Here is a 15,059-nt window from a genome sequence, read left to right on the forward strand (position 1 = left end):
TGATGCCCCCAGGTTCTATTCATCAATTGTACTATAATATATTTACTCCAAACATCTTATATTAGGAGCATATTCTTTTAATTAATACTAGAAAGTCATCAGGTTCCAATATATATTTTGCAGAAAATGCATAAACTAAATGCATAGTGCTAAATGTCAGGTTTTGTTATTAAAATTAACAATAGAATGCACATTTTTGTATATTATGATTATTAGGGTTGGGTACATGTAGACATAAATATATACATACACTACAATCATCATAGTACGATTATATAAAGAAATTATATAGCAAAATGTTAAAAGTGTAGCTACACAGTAAATACATAAAACATGATACTTTTAAAAGTGATTATTGTAGCTGATCAAAACCTGTTATATTGCCTAGGTACAGTATATATTACACCTATCTAAATGCTACCTCATTAAAAAAGCATTTGCATTTCAACATCAGAGATGGTCACACTTGCATGATCCTTTAATCAAGTGCATTTGATTGGACTGCTATTAACATCATCATTTCTATGGAAGCGGTAAGGCTGCACTCAATGTTTCACAGCACTTCATGGAGTCCTTTGAAAACTTTCTTTTTCACATGACTGAGTATCCTGCCTAGTGCAATTCAGAAGAAAAGGCCAAGAGAAGCTCAGATATCTACCTGAAGATATTCCTGAAATTCCTCCCTCTTCGATGTCAGAAATTCGTAATTCTTGGGACCAATTATTCTCTTTGAGGGCAGCTGCGCATTGGGAAATGAGCCTGCAGGTGGTGTAAGATTTCACAAAGACGAGTGTTAAAAATATGTATCTCTCGTTAACTGGAACATAACAGCCGTGCAGTTTCCAAGTTCCCAAATAATGCAACAGGGCCATTAAATGTTCTTCGCTTCTAAAATATAAGTTTACTTGGAAGTAGTAATCTGGGATTTTTCTGTGGAGTCGACGATGTCATTTTCATGGGAAAATTCCTTCCTGATGGCCTTGAATGAAAAACAGAGCGGTGCACAGGTGCTCTAAATTAGCATTATGAAGAAAACCTACCATGAAACTCGGTGAGCTTTGACTCGAGGACACAGAACTCCAGATATGTCCTGTACACAGACCAGTGCTCAGTCTCATGTCTGACTGCAGAGAGTAAAACAACAAGGTTTAATTAATGACCCCAAACCAAAACAGCTAGTCACACTAGTTACTGGTTACCTAATAGTATTACAGATTATTTACAAGTATGTTTTAATGAGATATGTTGGTTGAGATTGTGTGCTTTTATGGGGGTTTTCTGATAAGAAAATTATCCTTAGATCCTTTTTTCAATCAGAGTTCAATTCTATTAAAAGACACGGATGACTCTAAAAACGTCCCAGCTGAAATGGTGAGTGACTTCACTCAGATGACACTAAGTGACACTGAAGGAAAAGGTCCGCACAGCCTCACCTGCCTTCCGGTCATTGCGCTCTACATCAATACAAAACACTGGAATGCGCTCCCTCTTTACGTCGTCATCGTAGAAATCAATGTACGGGATTGTGATGTTCCAGGCTGAGAGGTTTCGCGGGGTGCTCGGGGTGGAGGCCGCCTCCATAGGGGGGTCATCTTCCAGCACCATCATGGCTTCCTCCACCTTGAATAGAAGGAAGTGAGAGTGGTTGAGGTCAAGGCTTTGCGGAGTACACGATAGATGAACAACACGACCACTTTTATGCTGCAAAACACACAAAGTTAGAGGTCTGACTTTAATTTCTTGGAGTTCTTTTGTTCTTTGTGTATGGGTTCTTTTTACCTTAATCATATAATCTACTCCTATCAAAATTACTATTAAATTGAACAGCAAATGTGAAGATCAGGGACAACAAAAAAAAGGTGACTGAGACCTGACCACAAGTAAGGGAAGTGCAATGTATACACAGGATATCCCTTTACAATAAATGCGGAACAAGGAATAAACAGAGTAAAGACAGTAAAGTGCTGTAACAGACTGTGTTTGAAGTCACAGCAATATAAATTTACAAAAGCTCTTAAACTAGCGGATTTTCATTCATCTGACACTTTTAAAAAAAAAATTTCTTTCATTTAAGGTGGATATTTAGTCATTTTCGCAGGTCGTCTTTGTGGTTTCACAGGGAAACTCTTGCTCTTTAAAATCAACACTATCTACTGTAAAACAGGCAAATTCATGGACTCCACCTCAGAAAACGCCAGAACCCAAACATTGGATTTAAATATTGGAAAAATAGACAGATATTTTATTATGCCTGAAGAAATCGGCAAAAACAAGCTTTGTCAAACTCGGCAGAGTTGGCAAATTGCACTGAAAACCTTGAAGATTTGCCCATAAGGTAGAATTAATAGACTACGTAGCTTTGTTTTCTTTACTCACCAACGCCACCATGTGGGAATTACTTCAGGAGACCCTCAATATGACTTGAAGACTCTGTTTGCAGTTACTTCTAATAAATTTGACACGCTGCTTTAAATTTGACATGCAGTTTAACCCTAAAAAGCAACTATCACCACGTGAGCATTATTTTATACACTATCATCATCTTATAATGAATGTTTAGGCCATTTTTAGATGTGCCTTACCATATCATCCTCCCCCTCTACCAGCCCATAGGATGGCAGCATGGCTCCTTCCATCGTTGTGCTCTTGAACACTCCTTTGATCTTACTGCCAATGCGGCTAATCCCAAAGGACTCGCCCCTCTTAGACGTACTCCTGCAGTTCAAACAAGGAGGCTATTAAACACGGAGCAAAGGAGGAGATGTGCTTGGCTTCAGCAAAGCACATGCAGCTTCAGAGAGGTGACAGAGCAGGGACTATAGGGAAGAAGAAGCAGCTTACTGTATCATGGGAGGTGAAAGCTAATCTAGCCAAACCAATGACAACATTTAACTTCACAGTCATCTTACAATAAAATGCCTGGGTTGCTGGTAAAGCGCTACAGAGCCACAAAAAACACACACACACAACAAAGCACTGAGCAGTGACGAACAGATGTGTAGCTTGGAGGGGATATTTTCAGGGTGTAAAAAACGCTAATGATGATCAGTTACCCGACAACCGATAAAAAGCACACAACATCACAGGTGCTCTGTGTGAGTGCCGGTTTGCTCACGTAAAATAAAAATCACCACATGACGCACAGAGATATGCCTACTACACAAGAAACCGAGCACAGAAAAAGTGGCTGCAGTGTCGAAAACGAGACTGGAGGAAACAAAACGACAAATTAAAACAGGATCCCGTGCACAGACCCCACCATGCAGGCGTCCGGCTGGGACTGGGGTCACATGGGTGTGAAACTGGATAGCATGACATCACACTGAGCGACCTGTGACAGACAGATGGACCCTGACTTACTTGGGTGATGAGTGGCGGTGGATAGCGAGCCATACGGGAAGTTTGTGAACGTGGACTGGGCATGGAGGGAGTTAGAAGATGCAGGTGAAGAGCTGCCAGAGGCGGTGAACAGTGAGGACGGGGACTCGGGGCTCCAGTCCCAGGAGCTATAAGCAGAACAGGGTCACATCCCCACGGCCAAGAGGAGGGAGCGGATCGTGGATCATACCAGGGCAGGCAGTATGGTGGTCACAGAATCAGAGTGGACATACGGCCACAGACACAGGCACGATGGTGGAAATACACAGATGGGCGTAATGGGCAGACAAACGGGCAGAGGTGGAGAAGGTTTCTTAATCGCAGGTATGGAGGGAGGTTAGCCTCAAAACTGGTCACATGTGATTGTGGGCTGCGAAAGCAATTATATGCTATCCCATCTATCGTTTTGAGTAGCGTAATTTATGCTGCTTTGGAAACTGCCTTTATAACAAGTTTGCTTTCAGGTGAAACAGAAAATGAGTTTTCCTTCATTTTAATTCTCTCATTTTGGATATAATGCTTTTATTAGCTTTATCTGCTTATAGACTTACTGGTGACACATGCTATGATTAGCTCATAAAGGTCATTTTACTCAGTGTTCTCTCTTTTTGCAGCTACAGCACACTCACCAAATAAAACATGTATTTTAGCCCCACAAGGCTGTGTGCTCAGTCCTCTGCTGTTCACACTGCTGACTCATAACTGTGTGGCAACACACAGTTCAAACCACATCATTAAGTTCGCTGATGACACGACCGTGGTGGGTCTCATTAGCAAGAACGACGAGTCAGCGTACAGAGAGGAAGTGCAGAGGCTATCGGACTGGTGTAAAGACAACAACCTGTCTCTGAATGTTGACAAGACAAAAGAGATGGTTGTTGACTTTAGGAGGACACGAGGCGACCACTCACCGCTGAGCATCAACGGCTCCTCTGTGGAGATCGTCGACAGCACCAAGTTCCTGGGCGTCCACCTGGAGAAAGACCTCGGCTGGTCCCTCAACACCAGCTTCCTGCACAAGAAAGCCCAACAGCGTCTCTTCTTTCTGAGAAGACTGAGAAAGGCCCAGCTTCCACCACCGATCCTGACCACCTTCTATAGAGGAACTATTGAGAGCAGAGGTGGGACCAAGTCATTGTTTTGCAAGTCTCAAGTAAGTCCCAAGTCTTTATCCTCAAGTCACAAGTCAAGTCTCAAGTAAAGTCAAGCAAGTCAGAGTCAAGTCGCAAGTCAAGACAGACAACTTTCAAGTCAAGTCCCAAGTCCGAAACTTTGAATTTCAAGTCCTTTCAAGTCTTTTTTTTAACCCTCTGGGGTCCAGGGTATAATTGGCCATTCTTGACTACTTTTGATTTTACTTCTATATTTCACTTTTAAAATATGTTTTTCTTGCCTTGTTTGGTATCATTATTTACAGCACAACCTCAAATATCTGAAATTTGAGTTATTTTTTTCATTTTGGTATACTATATTAGCACAGTTGATCTAAATTCAGACAAAAAATTCAGAATCCGAGTAGAAAAAAGTTATATTTTTTTACATGTTTAAAGAATCATTTTCATAACTTGAAATGCAAATAGAAATTGTACATTTCTAAAAATTATGCACAAGTTTTGCAAACAACAAAGTTATATGGTACTATTTACCTAAAGATGCAGCCAAGGCCTCAGGCGTTTTTTATATAACCATTTAAATCTATTTACAGAACAATCAGGTGTGCTGCATCAAATAAGAAGGCACACAAATTATTTGTGCCAGTCCAAAAAACGTAGTTTGTGTTCAGTATAAGACAGAGGAGAACACCACAGGCCTAAACCCTGCAGGTCTGACAACTGGAGGTGCAACAGTCCAGTTTTCTATGTGGAGACAGCGTTTACACTGGAATCTGCCTTTGACAGCTTTTTTAGATCAAATATGAAATTCAGCAGTCTAACCGACACACAATACAAAACAATAACTACACAACAAACTAACTACAGCCTCCAAACACGCTAAACGTCACTAATGTCTCACATATGAAAACTCTCTCTCTCTCTTTCTTTCGCTCGCCCGCTTTCCGTCGCGGGTGTCACTCCTAAAAACTTCCCCTTCTCCCTAAACAACCAAATGTCACATGTTGCCTTATCATTTTTTTTGATTGGCTGACATGGTAAACTCTAACACCAATAGGGAAGGGGTGTTTTTTCTTTTTCTTTTTTCACTCGCAAGTGGAGAGCGTATGCTAGGCTGTCTGTAGAAAACGCCGTTTTTGTCTAGCATCCCTGTTGAGAATAACCTTTGCAAATAAACAACAGCTAATAATATAAGATCAAAGTATTTTATTTGATGTATTGACATAAATGACAGAAGAAAAAGGCCATGTATAGCAGGACTACTCAATTACACACTAAGGTGGGCCAGATTTTCTAACCAAAAAAAATTCTTTTCCCTGGCTCAGACATGCAAAAGTTAAACACGACCAATTAAACACAGTGATTTTGAATTGTGATGTGATGGTAAAATAAGTATTTGTCAGTCTAAACTGGGTTAAATCTACGGGGTTAATGATGGGGAGGAGACGGAGAGAGACTGAGTACAGCTACAGAACCCACTTTCTGAAACGGACCCTGCTCACCATTCACCGACAATTCTGAGCTAACAAGTTGCATGTTATTCTTGGATGCGCTTGCAGGACCGGATTTAAAATAGCATGACAAACATATCATACCTGTTAAAGCCAAACAGTATCATCTACGTAGCCCGAAGAACATTTGCTAATAAGATGAAGTTAGCTAAGTCAGCTGTCTCATCGTAGCAAAAAAAAAAAAAAAAAAGCACCACCTACCGTTCTTTATGCAACTTCAAATGTCGGACAAAGTTGGAAGTTGTTCCATCTCCGTCTGTGATTCTCTTCTTGCATGTTTTGCATATTGCATTTCGTTTTTTGTTGACTACTTCGTAGTTTATGTACCCAAAAGAAATTACTCTTGGAAGCATTTTTGGCTCGAGCGTTTTTGTTCTTGTTTTTTTCAAATCTGGTTAATTTGATTGGCTGTGCTACAGCCCACGCTCACATACATACGGAGTGTGGTAAGAATGAATGAATGAATAAAGTGAATTAATGGTCCGCACTTTTTATATAATATGTATGTTAAATTTTAGATTTGGGTAAAATATCAAGTCTTTTCAAGTAAACAGGTTCAAGTCCAATTCAAGTCCCAAGTCACTGGTGTAAAAGTCCAAGTCAAGTCACAAGTCTTACAACCTTTTTTCAAGTCAAGTCTAAAGTCATAAAATTAATGACTCGAGTCTGACTCGAGTCCAAGTCATGTGACTCGAGTCTGACTCGAGTCCAAGTCATGTGACTCGAGTCCACACCTCTGATTGAGAGCATCCTGAGCAGCTGTATCACTGCCTGGTTTGGGAACTGTGCCATATCGGACCGCAAGACCCTACAGCGGATAGTGGGAACAGCAGAGAAGATCATCGGAGTCTCTCTCCCCTCTATAGGGCTTTGGAGTTGACGTCACTGGAGGTGGGCCACGCCCCCTTTCCGCCATGACAGTAGGCTAGACGCAGGATACAGCTTCAGCTATGGTTCGTACGTGTTGTGTTATCAGTTGCAACGTTTGATCACACGATCGTGAAGGCAAGAAGCTGGATAATGGGCTCTCTTTTCATCGTTTTCCATCCTGGAGGCAACGTGAGGGATCCCATGTATCCGATATTACTAAACAAAGACGTCAGGCTTGCATTGCAGCGGTGAGACGAGCGGATCGAGTTCTGTGCAATCCCCAGCTTTTTGTTGGTTTGGTCTCTGCATCTTCTTTCCGGTGAGTTCTAAATTAATTCATATCACTATTAAAATGCTTTTAGTGTTATTTTCAATGTGCTGAGGTCATAGATAATGAGATAAAACATGCTAATGTGTGATGCTGCAGAACCACGTCATGTCATCATGTCGACTGAGTAGCTTATGATTTAGCATTATTGCAGGCAAAGCAGTATATGAAATGGATGTAACAAATCCAGACTGGGCACCAACACTGCTCATGGGCCTCTAAAAACATACTAAATTGCTCTCATTGTACACTAATCCGCACATAACTTCCAGATGAATCACACACCTGTCATGTGCACTAATTTTATCTTACAGGCTTTTATTATGCAGCTGCAGAGTCTGAAGGTTCTTATTAATAATAATAAGCATAATTCTTAAACTGGTTTGCTGTGTATGCGCTGACTCCACAGACAAAGGGCTGTATCGCGACCGATTGCGCCCAGACGCCAAGACTTTCTAAACAACTTCCTTGTTACAGTTTTTGATTTGCACGTACAGCCAACCCATCTATATTAGCCTTGGTTCATTACAGACCTTTTATTAAAAGTGGTTTTTGTGTGTTTCAGGTACTGCACTCACAACGACTGAATGAAACTGCACTGTGACCTCGTTGTGTGGACACAGAGAGACCTTCTGTCATACGCATCTTCCCTGATGTGGATTTCTGGGAACCACGTTTAAAGCAAGCACAAGACTTCTTTCTTAAAGTGTGTCTTCCTGAACTTGTTGGGAAATACTTCTCCAAACAACGTGCTGCTCTAAATAGCCTGTAATGTTTCATTTTGTGGTTCAAGATTGATGCCAGCTGTGTGTTGCCATGTAAATAGTTAGCAAGTACATAAAAATGAAATGCAAAGTACATGTGATAAGATCAAGAATAAAAAACAAAAAAAAACGTATACTATTCTTTTCTGTTTTATTGAAACTACTTCACACAAAGTACAATTATTTACAATGAACTACACATGCAACACAACAGCTTTATGAATACTCAACAAGAGCAAGTTTCATTTGGCGCTGGTTTGACAACCACACTGGGGCACATATTCACCAAAACACAGCAAACCTTAACAATCTTATCAAGCAGTGTTGTGTTTATTTCTGCTCTGCCCTGTTCATTGCACACACAATGCTTCGTCTGCCCTTTAGCTTCTGTGATGCTGTCTGTCTGATCACCACTGTCCACATTTACAGGTGGTACCTCAACCTCCACTTGTCCAACACAACTGCTGTCCACAGCTATGACATTGTAATTTTGTTGTTGTTCTTCTGTCAGATCTTCATCGATTACTTCTGCACGGGGCACACCTTCAGACTCTGCAGCTTATGTGCGGATTAGTGTACAATGAGAGCAATTTAGTATGTTTTTAGAGGCCCATGAGCAGTGTTGGTGCCCAGTCTGGATTTGTTACATCCATTTCATATACTGCTTTGCCTGCAATAATGCTAAATCATAAGCTACTCAGTCGACATGATGACATGACGTGGTTCTGCAGCATCACACATTAGCATGTTTTATCTCATTATCTATGACCTCAGCACATTGAAAATAACACTAAAAGCATTTTAATAGTGATATGAATTAATTTAGAACTCACCGGAAAGAAGATGCAGAGACCAAACCAACAAAAAGCTGGGGATTGCACAGAACTCGATCCGCTCGTCTCACCGCTGCAATGCAAGCCTGACGTCTTTGTTTAGTAATATCGGATACATGGGATCCCTCACGTTGCCTCCAGGATGGAAAACGATGAAAAGAGAGCCCATTATCCAGCTTCTTGCCTTCACGATTGTGTGATCAAACGTTGCAACTGATAACACAACACGTACGAACCATAGCTGAAGCTGTATCCTGCGTCTAGCCTACTGTCATGGCGGAAGGGGGCGTGGCCCACCTCCAGTGACATCACGCTCCAAAGCCCTATTAAGGACATCTATACCACACGCTGCATCCGCAAAGCCACCAGCATTGTGGCTGATTGGACACACCCCTGTATATGGCTGAAGTGACAATAAAGCCAACTTGACTTGACTTGACTTGAAATGAGATGAGTGCTAAAAGATTATATATCATTATCGTAGTATCAGCTAGTGCTTATGAAACTGAAGCCCTCTTTGACGGCTCGGCCCCAGGCAGGGCACAGTGATTCCGTTAAAAAAAGAAAGGCAGCACATTCCTTATGGAGCATCATCTTCTCTGAATCCAAGAGCTCAGGGCACAGAATCCTGTCGTTGAACTCCTCTGAGAAGTTCAGAGAGTCAGACATCAATACGTCACAGTGATAGGTTAACTCTGCCACCCATGAGTGGTAATTTTTCCTGATAATTTCAGATGGGGTGATGAAAAGCTGTTGACTGACAGAACTGAGTAATTAAGGTAACAACAACTATTAACAACTACTAACAATTTAGAGAAAAAAATTGAATACTTGCCAACTGCGAGACAGAATTGGAGGACATGGACAGCGCCTTCTTGCTTTTGGAAGTTCATGAAGCAAAAGAGAAGATCTTGCTGTTCTCGAATTTCCTTCAACTCCAGCTTTAGCACCTGATACAAAGGTAGGAAAAAATGGATTAATATACTCTATAAAGCATCGCCTGCTATATCCCTCCTGCTTCTATTAGGCTTACGCTGTCCCATATACCAGCTACATATTGTCACTAGGTTTTTGCTTAATGCCAGATGGCTTTTGTTTCAAAGGTGGCTTGCAGTTGAATTTTTTTAGGTTTTCAATGAATTACTTCACTCTCCCAGATGAAAACAAACACTTACTGAGGGCTTTTTGCTGCGAGTATCAGAGTACTTTTGCAGGAAAGGAACCAGTGTTGAAGTGGGCTCTGTGGCTTCTTCAGGCTGGAGTGAACAAGTTGGGAAAAATTAAATACACATTTCAAATTCACAGAAGATACACTCACCCCTCATTCTCATTCACACATCCATCTTTAGGGTTTCAAGAAAATGGTCTGAAAAAGAGAAAATATCCCATGAGCAGCAGTTCTCTAAGTGAAAATGCCTTGTGGACGTCACAGGTCAGAGGAGAGTGGCCAGACTTCTGGCTGCTTTGAGCAGACAGGATAGGAGGGCAACAGTAACTCAAATAACCACTCATTATAACCAGGGTATCCAAAACAGCATCTCTGAATGCACAACATGTTGAACACAGAAGCAGATGGGCTACAGCAACAGAAGACCACACAAAGATTCACCAAAATTGGACAACAGAAGATATGAAAGACATTATCTGGTCTGATGAGTCTGAATTTCTGCTGTGACACTTAAAGGGAAGGGTCAGAATTTAAGTTAAAGAGCACGAAAGCACGGATGCATCCTGCCTTATACCAATAACTCAGACAGGTGGTGCTGGTGTAATGGTGTGGGGATATTTTCTTGACACACACTGAGTACTGCTGCTGACCATGTCCATCTTTAATAACCCAGCCAACAAATCTGCTTTATGCCACAAAAATTTGAGTTCAGAAAGCAAAAGATCGACCTGACTTGTTACTAGAAAGGTGAACCAAACAGAGTGACTGGTGAGTGTAAATGACAGCCAGTTACAGTCCAGTATATACTTACAGGTGAGTTGTCAATGAATATCAAAATTAAATGATTCGCTGTGTCCTGAAATAAAAAAAAACACACACACAAAAAAGCAGTCAGTAAGTTTCAAACTCAAGTGTAGCGCTGTAAGTAATGTTTTGATTTGTCTTTTATTTGCATTCTCATAATACTGCACATTAGCGCTGGTTAAAGGACTATAAAAGAACTATCCTGTTAGACTGGCAAAAGCATCCAAAGACACGTTTAAAGGAAAAAACAGCTTTGGATTTCTATTCTACACTCACAGGATCAGCCAAGTAGTCCATTGAAGGAAGGAAGACAGAACCAGCCAAAACTTCTCTTATCAGGAGTGTAAGAGATCTGAGAGAATGACGAGATACAGAAGCAGGAAATAACAGAACGAAGCAATAAAGACGTAGTGCTGCATAGTGTCACAAATGACACTATTCTCATGATAGAATCATGCTGTGCATTCATGTTGTGACTTAATTGGGTAAATATATGGTTGCAGTGCATGGGCTTTACTTCCAGAGCAGTCAGTTACCTGCAGTCTGTGGCCTTGGGGGGCAGGATGTAAGGGAACAGTATCTCAGTCAGCTTCCTGAGGTAGAGAAGCTCATCTCTGCGACTGCGAAGAGCCACGTGGAGATCAGGACCATATTCCTCCAGGGCAGCTTGTTGAAGATACTCTATGTTTTTTACTGAAAAGAAACCAAAAAACATTTTTTATGATAAAAGAAATAAAAAACAAACTGCTCTGTGTGATTATATCTGCCATACCCTTCTGCCTTGCTTTGCTAATAATTTCAATGTGCTTCATGGAGACTTTAAGGAGCTTTTATGTGATGAGAGATGCCACATCCACCTAAGAGAGAGAGAGACAAGTTTATTTAAAAATGATGAAGATGAGTTTAAAACATTCAAAGTTTTTATCTTTATAGAGTCTAAGTTTCACCTTCTGGGTCCGACGAACCAGCACAGCTGCAGAGAAACGCAAGGTCACTCTCAGCTCGTCGACAAACGCCTCGTGGTCTGTGATGTCTCTGAAAGGAAAAAGAAATCTGTTCCCTCACTTCACAGGACACAACACAGTTTGAACCTCGGAGGAAGGATACAAGAAACTCTTACCTGTACCAAGGATATACAAAATTTTCCAGAACAAGCTCTAGAATCTAAAATAAAAATGTTTGTTTAATGTTTGTTTAAAAATAATAACGTGTTTAACGAATATGTCTATTACCTCTGAGAGTGAGGTATCCACTTTAGAAGGAATTTTCAGGTCAAGCCATGGCTGATATGTTTCCAGTAACAGAGTCTGTCTATAAATATGATCAAAATTGAAAAAAAAAGAAAGGAATGAAATAGAAAAAATTCAGTCTGACCACTAGATGGCATTGCTAAATCTCCCATGACCTAATAAGTAGGTAACTTATTGTTGTCAACCCAGTAATTAGGTTATATATACACATATATATATATATATATCTATATATATATATATAGATATATATATAGATATATATGTATGTGTATATATATATATATATATATATATATATATATATATATATATATATATATTATATATATATATATATATATATATATATATATATATATATATATATATATATATACACATATATGTATATATATATATATACACATATATGTATATATATATATATATATATATATATACACATATATGTATAGCATACGTAGTAACACAGTGATATGGACTTGGTCACAGATAACCTGTAAACAACGTCAGGCATTAAGCATTTATTATGCTAAATATATAACTGCTGCTGAAATAGATATAAGGTTTCAATGAAACACAAGTCAGCTTCTGTCCAGTCTACGACCATTGCACAACAGCATAACCACGTCACTCACCTGTGCCTTTTGCACTTGATTTTTCCACAAACAGCACAGCTGTGGTCCAGCGGAAACAGCTCCTGCTGGTACGACTACAAGATAAAGTCAATAGCAAAGATTATGAACCGCTGCTGCTTTTGTGCCTTTTTATTCATCATCATCAATGTGTAAGTAAGCAATGGCATGCTTCCAACAAGTGATAGACATTACATATATTTCGCACATAAGTACTGATATCATATTCAGTACTTACTTTTGACAGTTCACTCTTCGGCCGCTCCCTTCTGCCGTCTGCCGTATTTTGCGGCTGCATTATCCACACCCACCGCCGCGCTATGGATTGTGGGATATATGGGACCACAAAGCGTGCACCGTAAGCGACAGGCATATACAGCTAAGGGTTTCCTTCCCAGGAAGGTGAAGCTGCGCACGCTCAGTCGTGCGTGTGCAGTTTTAGATTCTGAAGCACTATTCTGACTCCAAGGCGTCTACGCTGATGACGTAAGAGTGGTTATTAGTTCGGAACCAGCATAGAAATGGGGATCGTGTAGATGGGTCATAAATCACATCTTGTTATAATTACACAAAATGTGTGCTAAACCCCAAACCGTTCCTTTTATACCTGACTTTTAGGACCTCCAAGCCTGTAGTTATGTTCATTATCAGTTAGAGCCCCTCCTCATTCTTTTCTTCTTCTTCTTTGGTGCAACCCAATAAATACAGTGTACCCCTTTGGCCTCTCCCCTTTTCTACAATTCTCCTGGGAGAGGTGGGTGTCATTTCTTTCCAACACTTTAAAACACATATAATTCATATTTAGCCACCCTGATATTTCTGATTGCGATTTTAGTTCAATTATTGTCATTATTAAGCCTGTTTTTTGTTAGATGTTATAAGTGTGTAGGATGTGTGTATCATAAATGTGTTTTAGGCGCCATAAATGCTAGCATGAATATATACTCCTTGCTAGCTTGGAAGTTGTGGTGGGTTGAGCTAACCCTCTTCCCCACTGTTTGTATTTGGTCGTAGGAGCTGGAGCGGGCAAATTATTTACTTGGAGGCCTTTCTTTCTTTTACCTTTCTTATCAGACAGAACGCATATAGTCATGCCGCTTGGAAGAACCACCTTAGTCGGGCTGGCTGTCGGGGCCACGGCGGCCTTGGTTGCCTTCATTTACAGGCTCTGGGACAGCAGGAGGAGGTCCCAGAGCCTTGTACTGGAGACACGGCCAGCGGATGGAGGAGCGCTGCTGGGGACACGCTGGATGCCCAGGGTAGGCTGGCACTGACCTCAGCTGCCCAGGAGAACCATGAGCTACATGGTTGCCCAGGATTCAATTTAACATGAACGTCACTGAATGTTTAGTATCACGTCTTTCTTATAGCGGTGATGGCCAGGCTAGTGTTGTTCCAGAAAGGGACGATGTGTAGGACCTTTGCTTAGATTGTAAGGAGACTGCAGTCAACAGGTTTTCTCAAGGGGCTATAATATATAATTTCATATAGAAAATATAAATTATATATTATAGCCCCTGGCCGTGTATGTATATATATATATATATATATATTTGTAGATATAGATATAGATATATATATAGAGAGATATATATACGTATATATGTTGATATGTTGGATAGATTGTAAGAACTCATTTACAATAGTTTTTGGGCAAACACTTTTGAATATACTGACCAGAGTCTGACTTGAGACTGGCTTTTATTTCCATTTATTCAAATCTAAAACAAAGCATAACACGTTTCCTTTTCATACTGGCATTTTAAAAATAAGATTTACATTGTGGTGGACCACTAGAGGGCTCCACTCACACCCAGTGTTGAGGAAGTGTGTTCTTCTGTTTTGTGGCGCGATATGTCCAGTTGATGTTGGAGACAAATAAAGGAGTGTGAACTGAGAGCTCTGTGTCGTAATGCTTACCTCCACATTGGTGACCCCTGACTCGAGCATGCAACGGGCCGCAGATAACGCAGACTCCGCTTTGGAGGCATCGGCGGCCGCCGGACCTCCGCCTCCTGTTGCAGCTACGTTCACTGTGGCGCTGAAACTGCCGGACTTTTGGCTCCATGACCCCCCGTCATGGTTCGTGCACGTGGAGGCTCAGTTCGCCCTTCGCGGCATCTCGGCTGACGACACGAAGTATCACCATGTGGTGGCCTCACTCGACCCGCTGGCCACCCGCCGCGCGATGCCGCTCCTCCGGGACCCACCCGCCCAAGGGAAATACGCCGCCCTTAAAGAGCTGCTTCTTCGGCGCTATGCCCTCTCCGACACTGAACGAGCCGAAAAGCTCCTCAACCTGTCAGGCTTGGGTGGCGGTACCGCGCTCGAGCTCATGGAGAACATGCTGTCGTTGCTCGGGCCGGATGACGGGGGATTCCTCTTCGCCCACCTCTTCCTCCG

The 15,059-nt window shown here is 41.2% G+C and overlaps 1 pseudogene; it reads right to left on the reverse strand.

The window, feature by feature from the left end:
* Positions 1 to 537: 537 nt before the first annotated feature.
* LOC109194592 (sorting nexin-14-like) lies at positions 538 to 13,815 on the reverse strand (annotated as a pseudogene).
* Between the last annotated feature and the right edge of the window lie 1,244 nt (positions 13,816 to 15,059).

This window comes from Oreochromis niloticus, unplaced genomic scaffold, assembly GCF_001858045.2.
Source record: "Oreochromis niloticus isolate F11D_XX unplaced genomic scaffold, O_niloticus_UMD_NMBU tig00007378_pilon, whole genome shotgun sequence".
NCBI lineage: Eukaryota > Metazoa > Chordata > Actinopteri > Cichliformes > Cichlidae > Oreochromis > Oreochromis niloticus.